Here is a 19,051-nt window from a genome sequence, read left to right as displayed (position 1 = left end):
ATGTACTGGGTCTTCCTGATGTATGTGGTTTAATACGTTTCCTAAGGGGGAAAAGTCTCCAAGTCCCCTGTCCTGGTGTTTTTCTTTGGCAGCTTCTACCTACGTTATCACAGAGTATTTGAATTCTCATCCATTTTCTTGTGACTTTTGTGGAATGCGCTGGTAGAGCTGCAGCTGTTGCATCTTCTACTTAGAACAGGTTTTCTTCCCCTGAAGGATTAATAGGGAGGCAAACTATTTGCAGTTGCTTCACTCCACCTCTGACAGTTCTTTAACCCCATGAGAAAGAAGAATCTGAGTTCCTCATTCTTTCTCAGAAGGACAATTGTCATGAGTTCTTACTTGCTCTTTTTTTTTTTGTCTGGACCTGTCAATGTAAGCTGAGAATTGGTTTCTATGGCACTCATGAGCTGAAAGAAAACATGCTGTACCAAGTAGTGAGTAACTTCGTTTTTATTTTTATTTTTTAATAACACAATGGACATTTCTTGAGCTCTTCCGGTGTGTCATGTTAAATGCTGGCAACGTGGGTGGAAAAGCAGACAGTGGCAGCCAAGTCTTTGGAGAACCTTGACAACTCCTGGTTGAGAGCATTTCATAGAGGGAGGAACAGCATGAGTAAAGGTCTGAAAGTGAATTGGGAGAAGAGAGACTAGTCAGACATGATTGGGATACAGGGCGATTGGGGAGAAGGAAGATGTTCTTTGATGACTTGGTGCTGCTGTCAGAAATCTGAGCATCACTCCATAGGAAATTACTTATTACTAAAAAAAAATTAAGATATGGAGAACACATCATTCTAGTGTAAAAACACAATAAATAATACCTCCATTTTCTTTTGTAATCAGGTGAGGGAAGTGTGAGAGGAAATGATAAGTGTGGAGATGACGAAAGGAAGAGAAGAAATTCAGATAGAGAGATGGTCGGAAAATAAGTATGAGCAGAGAGAAAGCTACAAAGAGAAAAAGATAGGAAGATACATATCCTCAGGGACAGAACAGTGTCTGGCCCTCTGTAGTTGCTTAGGAAATAGTTATTAAATGAAAGACAGCATGAATGGTGTGAGGAGAAAGAAAAATAAAAGGAAATAGGGAGATGCACATGTCCAGAAAAATATCGAGATATTACAAGAAAAAATATTAACAACCAGTGCAGATAGAAATATATCCAGGGAGTTCCTGTTGTGGCTCTGTGGGTTAAAAACCCAGGTAGTATCCATGCAGATATGGGTTTGATCCCTGGCCTCACTCAGTGGGTTAAAAATCCGGTGTGGCCATGAGCTGTGGTATAGGTCACAGGTGCAGCTTGGATCCCTCGTTGTTGTGGCTGTAGTGTAGGCTGGCAGCTGTAGCTTTGATTTGACCCCTAGCCTGGGAACTTCCAATATGCCTCAAGGCTCTAAAACAAAACAAAACAAAACAAAAAACAAAAAAACCCAAACAAATCCTAAAGCAGCAGATTAGAAAGGGAGAGAGGGAAAGAGGAAGGATTTGGACTCAAGGAGGCTCATCAACTTATATAAATACTACCGAGGAAGTGATTCTTTGTGCTGTGTCTTAGACACTGTGCTGGGTAGGTGTGGTGTTCACATGGGGATAGTCATTCAGTGCTCGTTGTGTTTATCTGTTAAAAAAAATTAAGGTGTTGAAAAGAAATGGAGTCAAATAAGTATTGTAACATGTTGTCATCTCATGATGTTAGTGCTGGGGACATGGGAATTTTGCTGTACTATATTTAAGGGTATGTTTGAAGCTTTTCATAATAAAAAGAGAAGAAATAATAGGACGGTGAACAACTGAACATGGGCTCATCTAGTTCTTCCTCCCTCCCACAAGGTCATAGTTAGATGTAGACACGTGGCAAAAGATGGGGAGGCAGATGGGAGCAGGAGGTCATGTTCTCTCCAAGGGGTTGTGTCCAGGTGACTTTAGGGGGCAATCTGAGGTTGGTGCCTCATGGAATGACAGGTTAGGAAGGAAGCTCGTAAGTCCATTGGTTCGTATTGTTGGGGGAATGCTCCAGGTGTAGACCAGAGAGCGTTACCTCCTTAGAGAATCAGGGTTTCCCAAGGCACAGTGTAGCGACCTGCACACAGGGAGGTATGGAGGTGGGATGAAGAGGGGAGACTGGCTGGGGAGGGGTGGGAAGAGAAGCTGGGGGCCTGGCTTGTAATGTTCAGTAGTAAAGAAGGAGGGGCTGGGTGCAAGCCTTGATGGAGGGTGTGGAAGGATAACAGCTGAATCTGTTGAACTCTCTGGCCACGGAATGTTGACTTGCTGGCCTCTGCAGAGTTCTTTGCCTCCCAGGTGCTGGGCACAGTTGCTCAGAGCGGCTCCTGCAGGGAGGGTCAAAGGGTCAGGAAGGAGGGAGGTCAGAGGAGAGAACTGGAGATACCGGCCTCTGCAAAATGCTCTTATTTTTCTTGGCATTGACAGGTGGTCCAGATGAAATCTAGCTGGGAGCCAAGCCAGTCCACAGATTCCCTTAACCCCCACAATTCCACCACCCCCACAAGGTCCTCTCTTGTTTAAGGCATGTTTAAGGCATCTCTTCTTCACATTTTTTCTTTTAGTGGTCATTCTATGTCAGTGTGTGTTTGCTCAATGACATTTTAAGGGCATAGGCGTAATAAGTAATTCAACTATAGCATTTTTTGAAAATGCAAAACCCGTTTCCTTAATCAAAGAAAATTTAATGTTACTAAGAATTCCAGATAGTTAATATTATTATTATTATTATTTTTGGACTTGGAGGTGCCTAACTCATTAACTGAATGAAAGAAAGATGTTTTGGATGTCTGAGGTTAAGAATTATATTTTCAAAAAATTTATCTTCACAAAGGAAGATTCTTAATGCAATGCTTATTGACTGGTTTAGAAAACCATAAATCCGCTTTATAACATGTTCATGACAATAAACAAACACTGTATCACCATGGATTCCAAGCAAAACCATTATCATGTCCCAAATAAGTACCAGCTGTTTAGAACATCATCATAGAGGGGGATGGGAGAATACAAGCTCCATTAATTATTTCCTTGGTTAGAAAACAAAATCTTCAAACAAAGAGAACATTATATCTGCAAGACACTAGCATTTCTAAGATTCCACCCACAGTGAGGCCAGCGAACATAAAGCCAAGCCTTTCAATGGATTTTGAATCACTTGTATAAACTTGGAAAATTACAACGGAGAGTGAGAGATTGTGTCCAGATAGCTGAAGTCAAAAGACTGGTCTGCTTCCTTTTCTCTCTTCCTCCTGCCTCCCCCCACCCCCTCCCAGAGCTTACCACCCTGGGTACTTGTCTTTAATTCCTTGGCAGCCAGATTGTCATCAAATCCTATTTCTGAAAAATACCATCTATTTCATATGATTCTTCAAAAAGTCAGTTTCAATCCAACTTCAAAACATAGTGGAGTGGGCAGTTTAATAAGAGAGGAAGCCACTGAATCCCAGGCAGTCATGCACACATTATCATATTTTGTCTTTATAACAACCTTCTAGTTGGGTGTTATGATTGTGGTCATCATCACAGTTTCACAGGTAAGGGAACTGGGCCTTAGAGCAGTGGTTCTCAGCTGTGGCTGCCCATTAGCATCCCCTGGGGAACTTATTTTTAAATTTAAAAAAACCAACTTTATTGAGTTACAATTCACATGTAATAATACACACCCACTTTGAGTGCACAATTCAATGAGTTTTGACAAATATAGATCCATGTGTAATCAAAATTTCCGTCACTGCAAAAAATGAGGTTATCACCTCATGCCCCTTTGCACTCAATTGCTGTCATCCTCATCTCCAGTCAACCACTGATCTGCTCTCTGTCAAGACAGATTAGTTTTGCCTGTTCTAGAATTTCATATAAATGGCAGTCACAGAGTACATACTCTTGCGTCTTTTTTCTCGCCCACAGCATAGTACTTTTGAGGTTCATCTGTTCTGATATTGATAGTTTGTTCTTTTTTATTTCTGAGTAGTCTTCTATGGTATGGATATATCATAATTTTTCTACCCATCTGTTAATGGACATTTTTGTTGAAGGTCAGATCTACTGGTTTTCAGAACAGTGCAATAACCAGTACAAAGTCAGGGGCTGATTGATGGGGTTGGGGTTGGGATCCAGGTTGGTTAAATTTCAGAGCCTCATTTTAACCTCTCTACTGTATTGCTTCTCAAAATATCTTAAGTTTGTTTTAAAATAAAATCCCAAACAATTATTAACCTTTCTATTTTCATATTTTATATACCTGTAGAGAAGTGCATATGAAACATATGTAGAGCTAATGAATAAAACACACAGAGTATAAAAACCATACTGATTTCAAAAATAGGACATTAGGGAGTTCCCATCGTGGCTCAGTGCAAACAAATCTGACTAGTATCCACAGGGACGTGGGTCCGATCCCTGGCCTTGCTTGGTGGGTTGGGGATCTGGCATTGCCATGGGCTGTGGTATGAGTCGTTCACATGGCTTGGATCTGGAGTTGCTGTGGCTGTGGCGTGGGCCTGCGGGTACCATTCTGATTTGACCCCTAGCCTGGGAACCTCCATATGCCACCGGTGCGGCCCTGAAAAGACAAAACACACACACACACACACACACACACACACACACACACACAATAGGACATTGTCAGCATCTCAGGAACTCCCTATGTGTTCCCCAATCACCCCCACTCCCCCACCTCCACTCATAACTTTCTCCCTTCTCCTTAGAAGAATTCTACATCATGATTTTTTTGATAATCTTTTTTTTTCATTATGTTTTACCAATTATATGTGCTTTTCTAAACAATATTGTTAAGTTTGCCTGGTTTCGAACTTTACATGGAAGGGTTCATAGGGTGTGTGTTATTATCTTGTGTCTGGCTTTTTTTCCCCCCTCAATGTTATGCTTGTGAGATTCTTCCATCATGTTATGATTATCTATTGTTGCTTCACGTTCATTGTGATATGTTATTCTATTGCATGACTATACCATCATATTTTTACCTTTTTAGGGCTGCACCCATGGCATATGGAGGTTCCAAGGCAAGGGGTCGAATCAGAGCTGTAGCTGCTGGCCTATACCACAGTCATAGCAACATGGGATCTGAGCTGAGTCTGCAACCTACACCACAGCTCACCACAATGCTGGATCCTTAACCCACTGAGCGAGGTGAGGGATCGAACACTTATCCTCATGGATGCTAGTCGGGTTTAACCACTGAGCCATGATGGGAACTCCCCTACTGTACCATAATTTTAAAATCCATTTTAGTGATAACTTTGGGGCTGGTTCTAATTTGGGGCATTTGGTAACATGTTTCCCATTGTGCATATCCATGAGACTCTCTAGAAACAGACTTATCAGGGCATAGGGTCTGACTGTTTTCAAATCAATAGGTAATGCTAATCAAATTTCCAAGCTGGTTATCCTAATTTACCTTCTACCAGCAGTATATGAAATTTCTTTTCTTTTTTTTTTTTGTCTTTTTGCTATTTCTTGGGCCGCTCCTGCGGCATATGGAGGTTCCCAGGCTAGGGGTCTAATCGGAGCTGTGGCCGCCAGCCTACGCCAGAGCCACAGCAACGCAGGATCCGAGCCGCATCTGCAAACTACAACCCAGCTCATGGCAATGCCGGATCGTTAACCCACTGAGCAAGGGCAGGGACCGAACCTGCAACCTCATGGTTCCTAGTCGGATTCGTTAACCACTGCGCCATGACGGGAACTCCAGTATATGAAATTTCTTACTGCTCTACTTTCTAACCAGCACAGGGTAATGTCAAGACTTTAATGTTTGCTAATGAAGTCGTTTTGAAATAATTATAACTTTTGGTTTATATTTTTCTTTCTACCAATAAAATTTAAAATCTTTTCCTATGTTTATTATTTGGAGTTCCTCTTTTGTGAACCATCCGTTTGGAACTTTCATCTATTTTTCTATAGCTTGTTATGTTTTTTAAAATTGATTTATACAAGTTCTTTATAAATTTAGGATTCTAAAATATAGGATTCCTGGAGTTCCCTGGTGGCTCAGCAGTTTAAGGATCCAGCATGGTTATTGCTGTGGCACAGGTTCGATCCCTGGCCCAGGAACTTCCACATGCCACAGGCATGGCCAATAAAAATAAAATAATAAAATAAGATAAAATACAGGATACCTATATTTTAAAAACATCATAGTTTTACTTTTCATATTTAGATTTCAGTTCACATAGAACTAACTTTTGTGTGCATGAGAAAAACTTAATTTCATTTTTCCTCATGTAGATGCCCAGTGGTCCCAGAACCATTTTATTTATTTATTTATTTATTTTTTCCCACTGTACAGCAAGGGGATCAAGTTTTTCTTACATGTATACATTTTTTCCCCCCACCCTTTGTTCTGTTGCAATATGAGTATCTAGACATAGTTCTCAGTGCTACTCAGCAGGACCTCCTTGTAAATTTATTCTAAGCTGTATCTGATAACCCCAAGCTCCTGATCCCTCCCACTCCCTCCCTCTCCCATCGGGCAACCACAAGTCTATTTTTTAAGTTCATGATTTTCTTTTCTGTGGAGATGTTCATTTGTACTGGATATTAGATTCCAGTTATAAGTGATATCATATGGTATTTGTCTTTGTCTTTCTGACTCATTTCACTCAGGATGAGAGTCTCTAGTTCCATCCATGTTGCTGCAAATGGCATTATGTCATTCTTTTTTATGGCTGAGTAGTATTCCATTGTGTATATATACCACCTCTTCCGAATCCAATCATATGTTGATGGACATTTGGGTTGTTTCCATGTCGTGGCTATTGTGAGTAGTGCTGCAATGAACATGCGGGTGCATGTGTCTCTTTTAAGTAGAGTTTTGTCAGGATATATGCCCAAGAGTGGGATTGCAGGGCCAGAACCATTTTTTGACGAGTCTATCCTTTTCCCTCTGATTTATAGTGCTGATCTGCCATATAAAAAGTATCTATGCATGAGTCTGTTCTGGCTTTTCTATTCTGTTGCTTTGGTTGATTTGTCTATCTTAGAGCTATTTCACATATTTTTAATATTCTTAGATCTTTATTTCTATGAAGTCAGCTTATCAAATCTCACACAATGAAACCTATTGGATTTTGATTGACTTTGCAATAAGTCTGTCAATCAATTTGGGGGAATTTATATCTTTAGAATTTTGAGCTTTCAAATCCCTGACATGGTCTATCTCTCCATTTAAAAAAAGTTTTCATTGATAGCTCTTAAGAAAGTTGTATAATTTTCTTTATACAGTTTTGAGTGTCTTTTGTTTGAGTTAATCTTATGTCCTCCCTGTACATGAAGTATTGTCTGTTTAGAGTGTTATCTGTATAGGAGTTCCTGTCATGGCACAGTGGAAACAAATCCAACTAGGAACCATGAGATTGCGGGTCTGATCCCTAGCCTTGCTCAGTGGGTCAAAGATCTGGCATTGCCATGAGCTGTGGTGTAGGCCAGCAACTGTAGCTCTGGTTAACCCCTAGCCTGGGACCATCCATATGCCATGGGTGCAACCCTAAAACATAAAAAAGACCAAAATAAATAAATAAAGTGTTATCTTGTATAAATTTAATAATAAATTTAATTTTGAATGATGGTTGATAGAGGCTAACATAGTCATAATGCTGCCACTTGACAGGGATACTAAAAATATGAAAAATTAGAGAGCATCTTACTTATGACAGTGATGCAAAAATCCTTTAAAAAATTTCACTGGAGTTCCTGTCATGGCTCAGTGGTTAACGAATCCGACTAGGAACCATGAGGCTGCAGGTTCAATCCCTGGCCTTGCTCAGTGGGTTAAGGATCTGGCGTTGCCATGAGCTGTGGTGTAGGTTGCAAATGTGGCTCAGATCCTGTGGCTCTGGTAGGCTGCTGGTTACAGCTGTGATTAGACCCCTAGCCTGGGAACCTCCATATGCTGTGAGTACGGCCCTAGAAAAGACAAAAAGACACACACACACACAAAAATAGCTAATCAAATTCAACACAATATAAAACAGCTAATTTATAATGTCCAAGTTGGATTAATTCCAGGAATACCATGTCAGTCAGGTCAGTCTAATGTTTCTAATACTGGAAACTTTATTATATAATTCACCATACTGACAAATAAAAGGAGGTAAAAATATGATCATTGAGATGGTGCAGAATTTAAAAAAATAAAGTTAAATATCCATTTATGATTTGCAAACTAATAATGGAAGACTACTTTAATCTAAAAATGGTTAGGGGGTTCCCATTGCGGCTCAGTGGTAACAAACCTGACTAGTATCCATGAGGACTCAAGTTCCATCCCTGAACTTGCTCATTGGGTTAAGGATCTGGCATTGCTGTGGCTGTGATGTAGGCTGGCAGCTATAGCTCTGATTTGACCCCTTGCCTGGGAACTTCCATATGCCGCAGGTGCAGCCCTAGAAAAACGTAAATAAATAAATAAGTAAGTAAGTAAGTTTAGGTTCAAAAAGCATAAGGAAACATTTTTGATGGTTAAAAATAGAAAACATCTATCTCTTTTTAGATTAAGATTGCAAGGATGAGTTATGTTTAAGATTAAAATGGAAATCCTTGCCAGATCAATTCAGTAAGAAAAATAAAGAGGGAGTCCCTGTAGTGGCTTAGCAGAAATGAATCTGACTAGTATCCATGAGGATGCAGGCTTGATCCCTGGCCTTGCTTAATGGGTTAAGGATCTGGTGTTGCCATGAGCTGTGGTGTAGGTCACAGACAAGGCTTGGATTTGGCATTGCTGTGCCCGTGGCGTAGGCCAGCAGCTATAGCTCTGATTCAGCCCCTAGCCTGGTAACCTCCATATGCTGGGGGAGTGGCCCTGAAAAGCAGAAAAAAAAAAAAAAAAAAAAAGAAGAAGAAAGAAAGAAAGGCATAATGATAGGAAGAGAAGAAATAAAACTATCATTATTCACAAATGATAATATCTTCACTGAGATTTCAAAAGAATTTGTAGATATATTAGAATTTAAAAAGGAATTTACTAAGTTTGCTTGGTAACAGAAATCACTATGCACAAATCAATTGCATTGCTTAATATCAGCAACCAGTAGTTAATGTAACTGTAGAAATGCATATTGTTTAAAATTGCATGAAGCTATAGATTACCTGGGAATAAATATACCAAATATTTGTGAACTTTTAAGGACAAAACCTAAATATTTCATTAAAATGGCATTAAATTCCATACCAGGCCCATGGATTGGAAGCATCAAAATCATAAAAATGGAGTTCTGTCATGGCTCAGCAGAAACGAATCTGACTAGCATCCATGAAGACACAGGTTCAATCCCTGGCCTCGCTCAGTGGGTTAAGGATCCAGCGTTGTGGTGAGCTGTGGTGTAGGTCGTGGACACTGCTTGGATCTGATGTTGCTGTGGCTGTAGTATAGGCCAGCGGCTACAGCTCTGATTTGACTCCTAGCATATAAATATAAGCTTTGTTTATGACAGAGCTTGCATTGAAGATGTGCTTTACAATAAATGGAGCCATGAAAACTGGTTATTCAAATGTGAGAAGATGAAATTGGATTCCTATTCCTACCATATCCTTCTTCCCAATAAACTCCACCTGTGTGAAAAATTTAAATATGAAAGATAGGAGTTCCTGTTGGTCCTGGCTTAGCAGTAACGAACCCAACTAACATCCATGAGGATGTGGGTTCAATCCCTGGCCGTGCTCAGTGGGTTAAGGAACCGATTTGCCCCCTAGCCTGGGAACTTCCATATATTGTGGAACGTAGTCCTAAAAAAAGCAGCAACAAAAAAACTAAACCCCAAAACAAACAAACATAAATAAATAAATAAATATATATGAAAGATAGAACTACACAATCTATATAGGAATTTATCTTGGAATACACACAAACCATAAGATAAATAATTGATAAATTTGACTCTTCTACAATTAAGTATTCTGTTTAGGAGTTCCTGTTGTGACTCAGTAGTAACGAACTCAACTAGTGTCCATGAGGATGTGGGTTCGATCCCTGGCCTCTCTCAGTGGGTTAAGGATCTGGCGTTGCTGTGGGCTGTGGTGTAGACTGGCAGCTACAGCTCTGATTCAACCCCTAGCCTGGGAACTCCATATGTGGCAGGTGTGGCTCTAAAAAGAAGAATAAAAAAAAAAAGAATTCTGTTTAGTAAATGACATCATAGAAAATAAAGAGATAAAACCTGGAAAATACTTGCAACATATAGAATTGTGAAAAGAAAAGTAATCAGAACATAGTAAAAAATTCTACATAAAAATAAGGAAAAAAAGCCTCAAACAACCCAATAGATAGGCAGGCAGAAGTTTTGAATGACACTTCATAGAAGAGAATAACAGAATAGCTAATACACATATGGAAAGATCTTTACTTTATTACCAATTAGGCAAATGAAAAGTAAAACACTGTGAGATACCCTTTTATACCCTCTGCAACGAAAAACAAATGAAATGTCTGAAAATATCAAGTGCTGATGAGGATACAGCTCGATGAGTGCTATTATATACTTCTGGTGACAATATGAATTTATGCTATAGTATTAGAAAACAGTTTGGTATTATCCAGTTAAAGTGAATATATTCATTACATGTCTGGATATATATATCTGATATTATTGCATTAGGGTACATGTGTAAGTATATTCATAGCAGCCCTTTTTGTAATGGGAAGAATCTAGCAACAAATGTTCACCAGTAGGATGGATAAATACATGGCAGTGTGTGCAGTAGACTGAATGTTTTTGCTCTTCACCAAACTTATGATGAAATCCCAACCCCCCAATAAAAGGTATTAGGAGGGAGGCCTTTGGGAGGTGATTAGGTTATGATGGCAGAGCTCTCATGGTATTCTGTTATAGTGGTCTGAATAGACTAGGATAATATGTTAATAAAATGGAATACAATACAAGAGAATTATGATTCCATTTATTTACCACCATGACATCATGTAATTTTATATTTGGGTATATTATCATATTTGGAAAAACTGTTAAAGGGAAAGGTAAAACAGAAATTTAGGGAAGGTCATGGGAGGAACACACAGAAAGGCTTCTGATATAATGTTCTATTTCTTAACTATTGCTTTTATAAAATACATTTTTATTAATACAATTCTGGCAGTATAAAGTTCCTAGGAAAAAAAACTAAAACAAACCCCGCAACTCCCCATCAAAAATATTATCCTATTAAATGATAATCATTCCACAGTATTCTTTATGCATATATACAGAAAGAATAGATGACATTGAACTTTATTCTAAGGGAAAGAGAAGCCATTTCTGGTTTTGAGATGTGTGTTTTGGAAAGGAAACCAGCACCCCTGGTTGAAGAATATTTTGAGGGGATGGCAAGACTAAGTGCTGGGCAGAGGGATACTGTAGCCTGGGCCACAGTGATGGGAGGACAGTCCAGCACGTGAGGTATAGTCAACAATATGGGCTAGTTGATCAGTTTGGGGAAAAGACAAGAAGAGTCAGGTATGTATAGCGGGTATAAAATATGTATATTTTTAACAAACCTAGATGCGCAAAAATTCTTTAAAACAATTTAAAGGAGTTCCTGCTGTGGTGCAGCAGAAACGAATATGACTGTGACTATGAGGTTGCAGATTTGATCCCTGGCCTGTCTCAGTAGGTTGGGGATCCAGTGTTGCCGTGAGCTGTGGTGTAGGTTGCAGATGTAGCTCGGATCCTGTGTTGCTGTGGCTGTGGTGTAGGCTGGTAGCTTCGATTCAACCCCTAGCCTGGGAACCTCCATATGCTGTGGGCGTGGCCTTAAAAAATTAAATTGAACTCTGAACCTCTCTCCTGCTTTTCTATGGCTCCCTTTCCACACCTTTAAAACCCAGAGAGGTGTATGAAGAGGTCTAATACCTACTCAGAGAAAAACACTCTGGGAGGCCCCTCCAGTCCATATCACTAAAATACTTGTTGTCCAAGCCATGGCAAATGGACCACAGAGGTCCTTTACTGAAGCTGGGAGCCCAGTGCTTATGGATGGAGGCTCCTAAGTTACTCCAAGCATCCATTTCTTGCTGGGTCTTGGTCCCTAACCTAGGTATGGTGGTTAAGGTCAGCAGATGGTGATGCAAAGTCTCTGCTCTAGTGACCAAAACCTTGCAACCTTTTTCTTGCATGAGAAATTCATCTTTTGCCTCCCTGCACCCAAAGGCACTTGCTCTATGCCTTTGCCCTTTGGGACACTAGATCTCTTCAGGTAGTTTTTTAGGGTTTTATTCCTAGGGTCCATGATAGGAAAAATTAATCTTTATTTTCACAGATACCTAACTATGGTTCCCCATGTCCTTCAGTTATGAATGTAGGCTGTAAGCCAAGGTTGTGTTAGGGGTATTTGCAACTTTGTCATTAGTAGGAATCACAGATGTTTTCATATCCTGGGGTCATAGATATCTGGAAACATAGTTTACCAAAGCACTTCTTTTTTTTAAAAAAAATCTTTGATTTTTTTCATGTTTAAAGGTTTTACCAAAGTATACTTGATTACAGTGTGTCAATTTCTGCTGTACAGCAAAGCGATTCGTTTATATATATAAATATATACACACATATCCATTCTTTTCCAGATTCTTTTCCCATATAGGTCATCAACAGAATATTGAGTAGAGTTGCCTGTGCTCCACAGCAGGTCCCCATTGACCATTCCATATACAATAGTGTATATGCCAATCCCGAACCCCCAATCCATCCCTCCTCCCCCACCACTTCCCCTTTGGTAACCATTAGTTTGTTTTAGAAACCTCTGAGTCTGTTTCAGTTTTGTAAATAAGTTCATTTGTATCAATTTTTTTTTAGCTTCCACATAAGTGATATCATATGATGGTTGCCTTTCTCTGACTTACTTCCCTTGGTAGGGTAATCTCTAGGTCCATTCATCTTGCTACAAATGTCATTATTTCATTCATTTTATGGCTGAGTAGGAGTTCCCCTTGTGGCACAGCGGAAATGAATCCGACTAGGAACCATGAGGTTGTGGGTTCGATCCCTGGCCTTGCTCAGTGGGTTAATGATCTGGTGTTGCCGTGAGCTGTGGTGTGGGTTGCAGACGTGGCTCGGGTTCCACGTTGCTGTGGCTGTGGCATAGGCCAGCAGCAACAGCTCCGATTGGACCCCTAACCTGGGAACCTCCACATGCCGTGGGTGTGGCCCTCAAAAAAGACAAAAAAAAAAAAAAAAAAGGACATTTTATGGCTGAGTAATATTTCATTGTATGTACCGCATCTTCTTTATCCATTCTTCTATTGATGGACATTTAGGTTCCTTCCACCTCTTGGCTATTGTAAATAGGACTGCCATAAACACTGGGGTGCAGGTTCCAAATCCTTCCCCTTCCCTGAGCAGGCCACTGTCTACTTCTTTCAGCCTCATCCTACTGGACTTCTACCCTGCTTCTCTAGACTCCAGTTCCTTGGTTGCATTTGCCACACTCCATTCCAGGCCATTGCACATACCATTCAGTCCTAGTATTCCCTCTCGGTCAACTCACTCATATGTGAATGGTAGCTCCTAGGGTTTGTGTAGTGTCCTGCCTGTTGAGCCTTATGCTTCAGCCCTTCCCTATCTTCCCTCCCACTCTTCCATAGAGATATCTACATATCTATGTATCCATCTATTTATATATATATTATTGAAGCATAGTTGACTTACAATGTTGTATTGGTTTTAGGTATTATAACCTGGTGATTCAATATTTTTATCGATTATACGCCATATGAAGTTATTATAAAATATTGACTATATTTCCTCTTTGGTAATCATATCCTTGCATCTTATATCTTTATGTTATACTTTCCATAGAGATATTTTATCTGACCCTCTGGCTTAAATTAATTGCTTCATGTGCTCCAATAGAAACTGGTACTTCTTTTTCTACACATAACGCTTTTAGTTGTTTGTCATCCCGCTAGACTGTAATATCCAGGAGAATAAATACCTTGCGTATTTTAGGATTACTCCCCAGTTCCAGTACAGTACATGACACAATGACACGTAGTAGATGTGTCATTCATTCTTTATCTATTCAATAATATTTGTTAAATACCTCATATGTGCCTAAGTATCTCTCTCTAATACACACACTTATTTATTTATTTTTGGTCTTTTTAAGGCCGCACCTGTGGCATATGGAAGTTCCCAGGCTAGGGATCAAATCAGAGCTGTAGCTGCCTGCCTACTCCACAGCCACAGCAACATGGGATCAGAGCTGAGTCTGCAACCTATACCACAGCTCACGGCAACACTGGATCCTTAACCCACTAAGCAAGGCCAGGGATCGAACCTGCAACCTCATGGATACTATTTGGGTTTATTACTGCTGAGCCATGTTGGAACTCCTGACTTGATTCACTTTATTTATTCATTCATTCATTCATTCATGCTTTTAGGGCCGCATCTGTGGCATATGGAGATTCCCAGGCTAGGGGTCAAATCAGATCTAAACTGTCAGCCTATGCCACAGCCACAGCAACTTAAGATCTGAGCCATATCTGCGACCTACACTGCAGCTCACTGCAACACCGGATCCTCAACCCACTGAGCAAGGCCGGGGATCGAACCCTCAGCCTCGTGGTTACTGGTCAGATTCGTTTCTGCTATGCCACAACGGGAGCTCCTTGATTAATAAGGACTTGTTAGATATATGTGTGAGGCACCAAAGGAGAGACAAAAGATTAGACACACAGGATTCCTGCTCCTATGGTGGCAACAGTGTTGAGTGCTCATGACTATATATCAGAGAGGTAAGCTAAGTGCCGTACGTTGACGTTGGTGTAGTACTAGAGGCCTGATAGAAGCCAACATATCATTTGTTTTCGGGAATCTTTGAGTCTTCATGATGGGGATTGCAGCTGAGCTAGTTCTTGAAGACTGACTACATTTTCCTTTTGTAGGGCACCAGCAGGCTTGTAGGACAGAACCATTACCATCAGCTCAGATGGTGGGTACCTATTTCCTCCTTGTTTCCAGATGAAGCAAGCCGGTGTGGGCATTAATGGTACTTCAGTGATTTCCATTTTCTACCTGAATTCCTTGTTTAAATGATCTATTTACATTGCTACTCTGCATGACACCTATGCCTGGAGATGTCTGCTTGTTGAAAATGAACAAACAGCAACTAGGTATTTCTTATCTCTAATGGATAATCTGCAAAGCCCTTAGCTGGAGCATTTTGTGTGCAATGAATTTTTTAAAAAAAAGAATAAAAGGAATAGAAAGTGAGGGACACACACATCCAGGTGCTTTGTGCAAACATGATGTTATTTTTCTGTCAAGGTGACTTTAAGCTAAGGATATGCAGTTTGGATGTGGTTGACACAGAACTGCGTATGCCTTCTCACTCAGTCTCTCCTTCTCTCTCTTCTTTTTTAGGGCTGTACCCAAGGCATATGGAAGTTCCCAGGCTAGGGGTTGAATCGGAGCTGTAGCTGCTGGCCTACACCACAGCCACAGTAACGTGTCTGCAACCTACACTGCAGCTCACGGCAATGCCAGATTCTTAACCCACTGAGTGAGGCCAGGGATTGAACCCACATCCTCATGGGTACTGGTCACATTCATTACAGCTGAGCCATGGTGGGAACTCCACTCAGTCTCTTCTTTGCGAAAAATGGGCTTGTGTTTGAGGTTCAATGTGTGAACTTCTGTTATGTTGATAAAGCACCATCTTAGTCAGGATACGCTTCTACACAAAAGGTTAACCTGAGTCTGAACTGCTCACTTTAGCCTGCTCTCCCTTTTTGTGCCCTGGGTTCTCAGAATAATGTCTGTAGTGTATCACAAACATCTTTCCTTTCTCCCCCTCCCTCTGAAATAGTCTTTCATGTATTCCTTCATTCCATAAACAAACATTGGTTAATCAACTATTATACACAAGCCATGGTTCTATGGACTTGGGGTACTTTGATCAGGAAAACAGACAAAATCCATATCTAGTGGAGCTTACATTCTAGCAGGGAGAAACAGAACATAAATAATAAATTCGGTTTAAACAAAGACATTACATAGTATTTTTTTTTTCTTTTTTTGCTGCCCTGTGGCATATGGAGTTCCCCAGCCAGGGACCAGATCAGAGCCACAGTTGCGACCTATGCCCCATGTGCCAGGCTGGGGGTTGATCCTACATCCCAGTGATCCAGAGATGGCTCTGATCCTGTTGTGTCCCAGCAAGAGCTCCTGTATGGTATGTTTACAGGTGATTAGTGCTATGAAAAAAATAGAGGGCAAGGAGGTTAGAGAGGAGTGCATGAATTGCAGCTTTAAATGGATTTGTCGAAGTGGGCCTCTGTTAGAACTGGGTTAGCTTCTGGTCCTCTGGGGTGAGAGCCTTCTGGGCAGGGGTGGCCACTCATGCTCAGGCCCTAAGTGGGGCGTTTGCCAGGATTCTCTAGGAACAGCCCAATAGGTTGGCATGATTAAAGTACAGTGAGCAGGAATAGTAGGATTAATAGGAGAGGGAGTGACAGAGGGAGGTAACAGGGACAGTTGGCGTAGGGACTTGTAGAACTTTGTAAGAAATTTGGCTTTTACTCCTAGTGAAGTTCTGCAGGAGAGAAGTGATCCTCTCCCTTTCTTTGTGCTGCTGGCATATATTTTACCTCTACAAAATTGTTAACTATTTTTGCTTTAAGCATCAGTTGACATTTTGGGGAAGTAACTTTTGGACTAATGTTTGCACGATACATTTTTTTTTTTCATTTGCTTACTTTGATATACCTAAGCTTTTTTTTTTTTTTTTTTTCTTTTAAGGGCTGCACCCAGGGCATATGCAAGTTCCCAGACTAGGGGCTGAATTGAAGCTATAGCTGCAGGCCTACACCACAGCCACAGCACTAGGGATCCGAGCCACATCTGTGACCTATACCACAGCTCACAGCAATGTCGGATCCTTAACCAACTGAGCGAGGCCAGGGATCAATCAAATCCGCATCCTCATGGATCCTAGTCAGGTTTGTTAACCACTGAGCCACAAAGGGAACTCCCTACCTATGCTCTTATATTTGAAGGGAGTTTTTTGTAGACAGCATATTAATGGATCATTTTTAAAAAACCTACTCTGGCTATTTTGTTCTTTTAATTGGTATATTTAGATATTTATTTTTTGGGTAATTATTTATATGTTAGGGCTGAAGTCTGCATTTTTACGATTTGTTTTCTGTTTGGTTCCTCTGTTTCACCTTCCTGTGGGTTACATGAACACTTCTTTTGGATTCCACCTTGATTTCTCTATTATCAAGTTTTTGTTGATATCACTTGTATAGTTTTCCTAGTGGTTGTCAAGGGTAACTTTTTATTTTGGTATAATTTTAAACTTAAAAGTTGCAAGGGTTGTATAAAGAACTCCCTTATTCTCTTTTATTTCCTTTAAAAAATTGAAGTAGGCGTTTCCATCGTGGCTCAGTGGTTAATGAATCCGACTAGGAATCATGAGGTTTCGGGTTCCATCCCTGGCCTGACTTAGTGGGTTAAAGATCTGGCATTGCTGTGAGCTGTGGTGTAGGCCGCAGATGTGGCTCGGATCTGGCTTTGCTGTGGCTGTGGCGTAGGCTGGCGGCTACAACTCCGATTCCATTCCTAGCCTGGGAACCTCCATAGGCTGTGGGTGCAGCCCTAGAAAAGACAAAAAGACAAAAAAAAAAATTATAGTTGATTTATTAAGCATTGTATTAGTTTCAGGTGTACAGCTTAGTGATTCAATATTTTTCCAGATTATACTACGTTTAAAGTTATTACAAAATAATGGGTATATTTTCCTTTGCTGTGCAATCTATCCTCATTGCTTATTTACTTTACACATAGTAGTTTATATCTCTTAATCCCATACCCCTCTCTTGCTCCTCCTCTCTTCCTTCTCCCCCCCTGGTAACCACTAGTTTGTTCTCTATATCTGTGAGTCTGTTTCCATTTTGTTATAATCATTTATTGTTTTGTTTTTTAGATTCCCTGTATAAGTGATAACACTGAGTACTTATCTTTCTCAGTCTGACTTATTTTCATTAAGCATAATATCCTTTAAGGTCCATCTATGTTGCTGCAAAAGGTAGAATTTCATTTTTTTAAAATGGCTAATATTCTATTGTGTAGATATGTCACATTGTCTTTATTCCATACATTTGTTGTCAGACACTTCGTTTGCTTCTCTATCTTGGCCATCCTAAATAATGCTTCTGTGAACATAAGGATGCATTTATATTTTTGAATGAGTGTTTTTGTTTTCTTCAGATATATACCCAGGAATGCAATTGCTGGATCATGTGGCAACTCTTATTTTTAGTTTTTTGAGGAACTTCCATACTGTTTTCTGCAGTGGCCGCACAGATTTACTTCCCATCAATAGTATTCAAGTGTTCCCTTTTCTCCACATGCTTGCCAATATTTGTTATTTGTGTTCTTTTTGATGACAGCCAATCTGACTTGTAAGAGGTGACATCTCATTGTGGTTTTGATGTGCATTTCTTTGATGATGAGTTCTGTTGAGCATCTTTTCATGTGTCTGTTGGCCATCTGCATTTCCTCTTTGGAAAAATCTCTCTTCAAATCTACTGCTTATTTTTAATCATGTTGTTTGTTTTACTGATATTGAGTTGTATGGGTTTATATATTTTGGATATTAGCCCCTTAATGGTCATATCGTTTGCAAATATTTTCTCCTCTCTGTAGGTGTCTTTTTGTTTTGACAATGGTTTCCTTTACTGTGCAAAAGCTTTTAAGTTTAATTAGCTTCCACTTGTTTATTTTTGTTTTTTTTTTCCTTTGTCTTAGGAGATAGTTAAAATAAAATGCTACTATGAAGTATGTCAAAGAGTGTTCTGCCTATGTTCTCTTCTGGGGGTTTTATGGTTTTGGGTCTTGCATTTAGGTCTTTAATGCATTTTGAGTTTATTTTTGTATATGGTGTGAGAAAATGTTTTTTTAAAAAAAATTTTTTTAGCTACACATGAGGCCTATGGAAATTCCTGGGCCAGGGATTGAGTCTGAGCCACTGTTGCCACCTATGCCACAGATGCAACATCACCAGATCCTTTAACTCACTGCACTGGG

At 40.1% G+C, this 19,051-nt stretch overlaps 1 long non-coding RNA gene across 2 annotated transcripts in view; it reads left to right on the top strand.

The window, feature by feature from the left end:
* The first annotated feature begins 296 nt into the window (after nt 1–296).
* LOC102160537 (uncharacterized) overlaps nt 297–19,051 on the top strand; it is an 87,051-nt gene continuing 68,296 nt past the window's right edge. The window contains exon 1 of one of the 2 annotated variants that reach the window (XR_002338984.2): nt 297–437. This is a non-coding gene — a long non-coding RNA (uncharacterized LOC102160537). The remainder of the gene's footprint in view (nt 438–19,051) is intronic. The other variant, XR_014825657.1, reaches the window with a different exon arrangement.

The sequence above is a fragment of the Sus scrofa genome, chromosome 1, assembly GCF_054392235.1.
Source record: "Sus scrofa isolate SSC_HxYL_T2T_F1_AM1 chromosome 1, Sscrofa_HxYL_maternal_Yorkshire_Landrace_v2.0, whole genome shotgun sequence".
In the NCBI taxonomy this organism is placed as follows: domain Eukaryota; kingdom Metazoa; phylum Chordata; class Mammalia; order Artiodactyla; family Suidae; genus Sus; species Sus scrofa.
The sequence above is the reverse complement of the archived record's forward strand: the minus strand, read 5'-3'. Positions and strand labels throughout refer to the sequence as shown.